The following is an 8,909-nucleotide window of genomic DNA, read 5'->3' as shown; positions in this document are numbered from 1 at the left end:
CCCAGCAGCGCTGCTGATGCCTGAACGGTATGTGGAATGAAGTGGGCGGGCATCGGGAGGCCACTATGGCACGGGGCAAGCACTATGGGCAGTCTATCTGAAGTGTACCTGGCGTATAAGACGACCCCCCACTTGGAGGCATATTTTTCAGGGCCAGAAAATCGTCTTATCCGCCGGCAAATACGGTAAGTCTTTTCCCTATCACTCACTTTTTTAATTCAACTTGTTTATGGTATTTTTTTGCACCAAAGTTTTAAATTTTATGTAGTATATCTTTGTTTTTGTAACTTTGGGGCTTAGTATCTTCCTTAAAAAAGATTTCCAATGAAAACATATGTCTACACAAAACCCTATATCACAATGATCAGAGAAGCATTACCCAAAATATTCAAAAGATGGAAACAACCCAATGTCCATCACCTGATGAATGGATAAACAAAATGTGGTCTATACGTGCATTTGGCAATAAAAAGAAATAAAAAACCGATATGTGTACAACATGGATGAACCTTTAAAACATCATGCTGAGTGAAAGAAAACAGTCCCAAGGGAGCACATACTGTATAATTCCATTTGTCTGAAAGGCCGTGAGGAGGCAAACTGAAAGGGACGAAAGTTAATTAGTGGTTGTATAGAGCTGGCAGAGATGGAGGGATTGGGCAGTGAAAGCTAAAAAGTGTGGAGTTTCTTTTGGGGAGAACAAAAGTATTCTATAACTGATTGCGGTGAATACAGAATATTAGCAAGTTTAACAAGTTCCCTTATTTTGTCAATGCCTTTAATGAGAATGCTTTAGTATTTCACCATTTAATTTGTTTGCTATACATTTCCAATAGCTTTTTATTAAGTTGGGGAAATTTATTTCCATGTTCAAATTTGTATTTTATTTTATTTTTAATATATTTTATTGATTTTTTACAGAGAGGAAGGGAGAACGATAGAGAGTTAGAAACATCAATCAGCTGCCTTCTGCACACCCCGTACTGGGGATGTGCCTGCAACCAAGGTATATGCCCTTGATCGGAACTGAACCTGGGACCCTTCAGTCCGCAGGCCAAGGCTCTATCCACTGAGCCAAACCGGTCAGGGCCAAATTTGTATTTTAAAAAGATCACTCATGTAACAGTGTAGAGAATAGATTAGAAAGAAAGCAAGAATATATGAGGAACGACAAACCAACATCCCTAATGAATATAAAGGTAAAAATCCTCCAGAAGATATTAAAAAGCCAAATCAAGCAGCGTATTTAAAGGTTGATACACCATAATTGGATCTATACCAATCAAATATACCACATTAACAGAATAAAGAAAAATGTTTTTAAACCATGTGATCATCTCAACTGACAAAGGAAAATAACGTCAACAAACTAGTAATAGAAGGGACTTTCTCAACCTCATAAAAGGCATTTATAAAATGCCACAACTAACATCATGCTCAATGATCAGACACTAAAGGTCTTCCCCCTAAGATACGAAACAAGACAAGGATGTCTGTTTTTACCACTTCTATTCAATGTTTCACTGGAAATTCTAGCCGAGGCAATTGGGCAAAAAAGGAAAGGGAAAGAAAAGGGGAGTGGAGGGGCAGGGAAGGAGACAGGAGGAAAAGGAAGGGAAGGGATAAGAAAGAAAAGCATCCAGGTTGAGCGGGAGAGAGAAGTTACATTATTTCTAGTCACAGATGACATGATCTTATATAGAGAAAAGTCCAAAGAATCCACCAAAAACTATTGAAGCTAACAAATGAACTCAGCAAAGTTACATGATACAAGATCAATATATAAAAAGCAGCCATATTTCTAAACACTATCAGCAAACACTCCAAAAATGAGATTAGGAAAACAATTCAATTTCTAATAGCATCAAAAGGAATAGAATACTTAGGAATGAACTTAATCAAGAAAGTTCAAGATTGTACACTAAAAATTATAAAATATCACTTAAAGAAATTAAGACCTAAATAAGTAAAAAGGAGTCCTGTGTTCATAAAAGATTTAATTGTTAAGAAGGCAATACTTCCCAAATTGATCTACACATCTCTATCAAAGTTCCAACTGCTTTTTTTTTTTTTGCAGAAATAAGCTGAAAGACTTACTTGGAGGATTTTATTTGGATACTTTCTGATTTCAAAACTTATTACAAAGCTACAGTTATCAAACAGTGTGATACTGGCATATGGAGAGACACAGAGATCAATGGAATTGAATTAAGACTTCAAAAATAAACATTTTTAAGGTCAATTGGTTTTAGACGAGGATACCAAGACCATTCAATGGTGCAAAAATAGTCTTTTCAACAAATAGTGGTGGGACACTAGATATTACTCACCCACCAAAGAATGGATTGGACCTTTTCCTCACACCATATATAAAATGGATGCAAGACAGAACTGTAAGAGCTACCACTATAACACTCTTAGGAGGAAACATAAGTAAATCTTCATGATCTTGGATTAGGCAACAGTGTCTTAAATATTACAACAAAAGCAGAAGCAACAAAAGAAAAACAGATAAATCAGACCTCCTCAACATTATCTAGAAAGTGATAAAACAATCCGCAGGATAGAAAATATGTGCAAATCATATATCTGATATAGGGTTAATACACAGATTATATAAAGAATTCTTATTACTCACAATAAAAAAGACAAGCAACCCAATGGAAAACTGAGCAAAATACTTAAATAGGTATTTTTCCAAGGGAAATCTACAAATGCCCAATAAGCACATGAAATGATGCTAAACATCACTTGTTATTAGAGAAATGCAAATCAAAACCACAAGGTGTCAGTTCACAACCAGTAGAATGGCTATAACAAAAAAAAGTGGGAACAAATAAGTGTTGACGAGGATGTGGAAAAACAGGTACCCCTGTAGATTGTTGAAAATGTAAAATGGTGTAGCTGCTGTGGAAAAGTTTGGTGGGTCCTCTAAAAACTGAACATAAATTTACCGTATGACCCAATGATTCTCCTCCTAACTATCTACTCAAAAGAAATGAAAACATGTGCTCAAACAAATAACTGTATACAAGTGTTCGGCAGCACTATTCATAATACCCAAAAAGTAGAAACACATAAAAAGGGAGTACCACTCAGCCACAGAAAGGAATGAAGTACTGATACATGCTATAACATAGGTAAACCCTGAAACATTAGGATGACAGAAGCCAGATACCTAAAGCCATCTATTATTTGATTCTATTTCTGTGAAAAACCTGGTACAGGCAAGTCCATAAAAGACAGAAAGGAGATTCGTGGTTTCTGGAAACTGGGGGGAGGGAAATGAGGAGGGATGACTGAGGGCCATGGATTTGCTTTGGAGATAATGAAAGTAGTCTGTAATGATAGTAGTGATGGTTGTACAACATGGTGAGTAAACTAAAAACCACTGAACTGTACACTTAAAAACTTTAAAGTGATAAATTTTCTGTTATATGAATTTCATCTCAATTTACAAAAAAAAAAAAGGTATGCTGGGGTCACCAAGCAAAAAGCTCCAGCAGAGGTGCAGAGCGACAGCACAGGCTCTGGGCTGCGGCGTGGAGATGGGCAGACAACCGCTTCTGGAGACACTGAAGACAGTGTCCCCATGACTATCACAGTGGCATTACAAGCCTGTCTGTGGTCCATCTACAGAGGAAGCACTGACTACGTCATAGGAGAACAACATGGAACTCTCATAAGTTTTTATGATGTAAACTAAAAGTTACAAATGACAGAAATTGGAAGGTAGAAGATGAAAGAAATAAAATAGCAACATTTCCTTTTCTCATCTTACATAGAAAGGAGTCCAGATACTGTCTGTAAAAATAATTGTATAGATAACACAAATAATAAAGACAGTGAACGAAATTATCATTCACAGCAAGGACTCAAGAGATGTTTAAAGTCTTTACTTTTGATGAAAGGGCCTGAAAGTGAAGGGTGGCAACCTTCCACGGTGTTTTTATTTTATTTTTAATTTTACCATATATATTAACTTTATTTGAAAATTTTTGTGAACTTCAATAATTTAACAATTATTACAACAAATCTCATCAATGCCTCTATCAATAACTGACAGATCAGCAGGCAGAAAATCAGATAAGGGTATAGCTGAGCTGAGCAACACCAATCAACTATAACTGAAAACTAGATCTAACTGAATATAAACTACTGCAGTCAACAACAGAAAACACAATCGCTAACACATATCACATTCTGGGCCAAAAATACACCTTAACAAATTTAAAACAATAAAAAATCATATTGAAGTATGCTCTTAGAAATCAGTAACAGACAGCTAGAAAATCCCAAAATACTTGGAGATTAAGTAAAGTACTTCTGAACAGCACATAGGTTAAAAAGAAAGAAAGAAAGAAATCTCAAGAGAAATTTAAAATATTTTAAATACATGAAAATAAAAATACAACATCAAAATTTGTAGGTTATAGCAAAAGCAGTGCTTAGAGGAAATTTACAGCATTGATTGAATGCACATATTAAGAACCATCTACAATTGATAATCTAAGCTTCCACCTTAAGAAACTAGAACAAAAGCAAATTAAATCTAAAATAATTGAAAAAAGAAAAAATCAGCAGAAAACAATAAAACTGAAAATAGAAAATCTGTAGGAAAAGATGTGACTCAGTGGTTGAGCATGGACCAAGGAACTTGGAGATCTTGATTGATTCCCAGTCAGGGGTCAGGGCACATACCCAGGTTGCAGGCTCAATTCCCAGTAGGGGGCATACAGGAGGCAGTCAATACATGATGTTTCTCTCTCATCAATGTTTCTCTCTATCCCTCTCCCTTCCTCTTTCTAAAAATCAATAAAAAAAATTTTTAAAGCTAGTTCTTTAAAAAGATCAGTAAATTGATAAGCCTCTAATCAGGCAAACTATGAAAAAAAAGAGAGAGAACAAATTACTAATATCAGAAATGAAAGTAGTATCATCATTACTGAATTCCATTGATGTCATACGCATAACAAAGGAATACTATAAACAACTCTATCCCACAAATTTGGTAACTTAGATGAAATGGGAGAATTCTTTGAAAGAGACAATCTATCAGAACTCACATGAGAAATAAATAGGTCTGTATCAATTAAAGAAACTTAATTAATAAATAATAACTTTCCAAATCAGAAAGCATCTGATATACATAATTTTACAAGTGAACTCTACCAAAGCATTCAAAAATAAGTGATATAATTTCTCTGTAATCTCCTCCAGAAAATATAAGCAGAAAGGAGCACTTCTAACTCATTCTATGAAGCCAGCATTACACTCATACCAAAACCAGAAAAAGGCACCCCAAGTACAAAAAACTAAAAACCACTAGCTCTCATGAACAGAGATGCAAACATCCTCAACAAAATACGAGCAAATCAAATCCAGAAATGTATAAAAAGAGTTATATACCACAACCAAGTAGGATTTATTCCAGGTACACAAGACTGGTTCAATATTTGAAAACCAATTAACATAATCCATCACATCAACAGGCTAAAGAAGAAAAATTATATGATCATTTTAATAGATGCCAAAACAGCATCTGACAAAATTCAAAATGGTAAAACACTTAGACTATGAATAGATGGAAGCTTTTTCAATCCGATAAAGGGCATCTCCAAAAAACATATCCTCAGATAAGGCTTAAGAAAATGAAAAGATAACCCCCAAAATAGGAGAAAACATTTGCAAATCACGTATCTGATACAAAATTTGCATCCAGAATATATAAAGAACTCTCGAAATTCAGCAATAAAAGGACAAACAAACCAATTACAAATGGGAAAAGGATTTAAGACATTTCTCTAAAAAAGATACACACGTGGCCCATGAAAAGATCCAAATCACTAACCATTAGGCAATCCAAATCAAAGTCACAGTATCACTTTACAAGCACCAGATGTAATAAAAAACACAATAACAAGTGTTGGTCAGAATGTGAAGAAATTGAAGCCTTCTACCTCACTAGTGGGAATGTAAATTGCTGCAACCACTTTGGAAAAGTTCCACAGTTCCTTAAAACGTTAATCATAGAATTACCATACGATCCAGCCATTCCACTCCTAATGAAACAGATGTTCACAAAAATGTGTACATGAATATCCTAAGCAGCACTGCTCACTTTTCCACTAAGTGGCAACAACTCAAATGTACATCAATGATAAAAGATAAAATGTGATAGCCCTAGCTGGTTTGGCTCAGAGGATAGAGCATCTATCTGCTGACTGAAGGGTCCCAGGTTCGATTCCTGTAAAGGGCGCATGCCCCAGTTGCCTGCTCAATCCCCAGTAGGGAGTGTGCAGGAGGCAGCCGATCAGTGATTCTCTCTCATCATTGATGTTTTTGTTTCTTTCTCCCTCTCCCTTCCTCTATGAAATAAATTTTTTAAAAAGATAAAAAGTGATATATGCATACAATTAAATGTTATTCAACCATAAAAAGAAATGAAGTACTATATAACTATAACATAGTTAACCTTGAAAACACAAGGTTAAAGAAGCCACAAAAAACCACATATGATATGATCTCTTCATATGAAATGTCAGAGTAGACAAATGGGTCTTATTTGGGGGCAGCAGGACTGTGACAACGGGCAGTCAAGTCATTGCTAAAGAGAACAGGGTTTCTTTTTTCACTGATAAAAATGTTCTAAATCTGGATTGTGGTGATGGTTGCACAACTCTAAATACACTAACAAGTCTCCATTTTGAATTTTAACATATATAATTATGTAATTTTATATAGCTACATATATAATTACGTAATTCACATGCCATCATATGAAAACATGAGACCTCTGCAACAGTCCACCTGAGAGACGATGCTGGCTTGGACAAGAGCGGTATTGATAAAGAAGAACATAGAGAAAAGTGGAAAGATTTCAAAGACACTCAGGAAGACGTGAGCATCTAGAGGTGAATAAGGAGGAGAAGCAGGTATCAAGAGTGTTTGCTCTGTTTCTGCCAGGAGTTGTTCCAGTAAGGTGCACAAAGATGACCTTTGAAATGGGTCACAATGGTAAGTAGAAGCATGCCAGACTGGGCGACGGTTGGTAAGGGGAAGGGAGAGGTCACTTCACTTGCATGCAAAGCAGAAAAACACAAAGCGTAGCTGCCGCTGAAGGGAGAGGAGGCCCTGTGACGGCTGCCAGCTGTGGGGACTGCAGGCAGGGGAAGCCACTAGAGGTGTTCACCTGAGCAGAGAGTTGATTCTTGGCCTTCAAAAAAGGGAAGTCCAGCACCAGTGTAAAGTATACACTGGGAAGAAGAATGGTCAGCTGGCTTATAAAGGAGGCTGTTGCCCACGAGCAAGAGAGGCCTTTGTAAACCACGACCAGGACTAGCAGGCTGGACAGCAATGCAAGCACTGGCCACTAAGAAGCCGGGTGTACACCCTGTGCCTCCACATCCAATTAGAAGCAGGGACAAACAGGTAGCGGACGAGGGCTGAGTATCCGTGCCCTCCCCAGCCACCGCCCCAGCCTAGAGGCCGGCGGGACAGGGAGCAGTCTGGGCTCCTCTGACACGAGGGCTCTTAGATTCCTTGCGGACTGCCCGAGAGCCATTTTGGGCTAGCCGCTCTGAGAAGCAGAGGCCCAGGGAGACCACCACTGCAGCATCCCTGACCTCACGCTTCCTTTGCTCGGCTTCCTGCCGGCTCCCGGTAAGGCAGAGCATACTCTTGCCCATCCCTCGAGGAAGCTGGGTCAATTGTCTTAAGAAACCATGGTGTCCTAACACCTGATTGTACAGGTTATCCGAGGTAACTAAAATATCTTAATTATTAAATTGTCTTGTATGCTCCCATTTCTTTTTAATCCATCTGGGTCTTAACTTATGGAATTTCCAGGCATTTTGTGAAAACTCACTTTCAATTTGAATTGGTGAAGCCATAAAGATGAATATAGAACATGGTGCCTATGACTAACTGCACATGCACTCCTTTTGTATCGAATGTACTGTTGCTACACCTAATGGAGTGGACATTCCAGTGAGACTAAGCTAACCTTAAAGGCTTTCCAGCTGACTCCCCCAGGATCCCACCCACCATGCCACACTACAGCCAAACCTGCCTTATTTTTCCCCAAAACAACCCACATGTTCATATTCCATGCCTTATCTCTGTCTGAAATAATAAACAAACTCCAGAGCAGCTACTGGTCGCCAGATACTTAGTGGGCAATTTACATTACCATTTAGTCTTCACAGCAGCCGCACAAAGTTGGGACTATGTTTCCTGTTTTATACACAAGAAAGTTGAGGCAGAGGCGTTTGCCCAAGAACCCTCCCGACTGTCCATTCCACTGCCTAGTGAGGAATGCCAGGAGCCTGCTCCATCTGGCAAAACCCTCGCCTGACCCTCAGAATCTCCCCCTCGAGTCTCCCAATCCCCCCAGATAGCCGACCACATGCCCCCTTGGGGTCTTAGAGCCTGTGCTCGCCCCAGACCTTCAGAGTCAGCACCGCCCGACCATCGCCGCAGCCACCTCACTACCAGGGGCTCGCGCTTCCGCCTAAGCGAGTACAGGTCTCAGGTAACTGCAGGCCTAGCTGAATGGCTAGTCCCCTGCCAACTGCTGTCACTCCTCTCAGACCCTTAGCCTCCCCCTGGGCAAGGGGCGGGGACACAGCCTCAGGGGCCGCCCCCGAGGGCGCGTCCCGCCTTCCACAGCCTCCTCCCCCCGCTGAACTGAGCGGAGGCCAAGGCCTGTCTCCTCCGCAGGAGGCAACTCAAGGGCACCATCCGCACCTTCCGCGAGGGGTCCCCGGCTGAGCACGGCATCGGAGGACAAAAATGTTCACACCTGCTTACCTGAGTGGGAGAGTGCCCCCAGCTAACTTCCTAAGACAGATGGCGGGCTGTCAGGGGCAGCGTCACGGTAAAATCCTCCCGCACGCTGCAGGGCTCTC

General features: G+C 39.6%; 1 protein-coding gene across 3 annotated transcripts in view; it reads right to left on the bottom strand.

The window, feature by feature from the left end:
- The window catches only part of LOC102772397 (methylglutaconyl-CoA hydratase, mitochondrial-like), a 28,705-nt gene extending 22,633 nt beyond the window's left edge, over positions 1–6,072 (bottom strand). The window contains exons 1-2 of one of the 3 annotated variants that reach the window (XR_001514189.1): positions 5,961–6,072; positions 5,410–5,493 (exon numbers count right to left, since the gene is read on the bottom strand). The gene's annotated coding sequence lies outside the window, so the exon portion shown is untranslated. Of the gene's footprint in view, positions 1–5,409; positions 5,503–5,960 lie in introns of those variants that run through there. The other 2 variants (XR_001514191.1, XR_001514188.1) reach the window with 2 other exon arrangements.
- Positions 6,073–8,909: the final 2,837 nt, after the last annotated feature.

This window comes from Myotis davidii, unplaced genomic scaffold, assembly GCF_000327345.1.
Source record: "Myotis davidii unplaced genomic scaffold, ASM32734v1 scaffold1580, whole genome shotgun sequence".
Classification (NCBI taxonomy): domain Eukaryota; kingdom Metazoa; phylum Chordata; class Mammalia; order Chiroptera; family Vespertilionidae; genus Myotis; species Myotis davidii.
The sequence above is the reverse complement of the archived record's forward strand: the minus strand, read 5'-3'. Positions and strand labels throughout refer to the sequence as shown.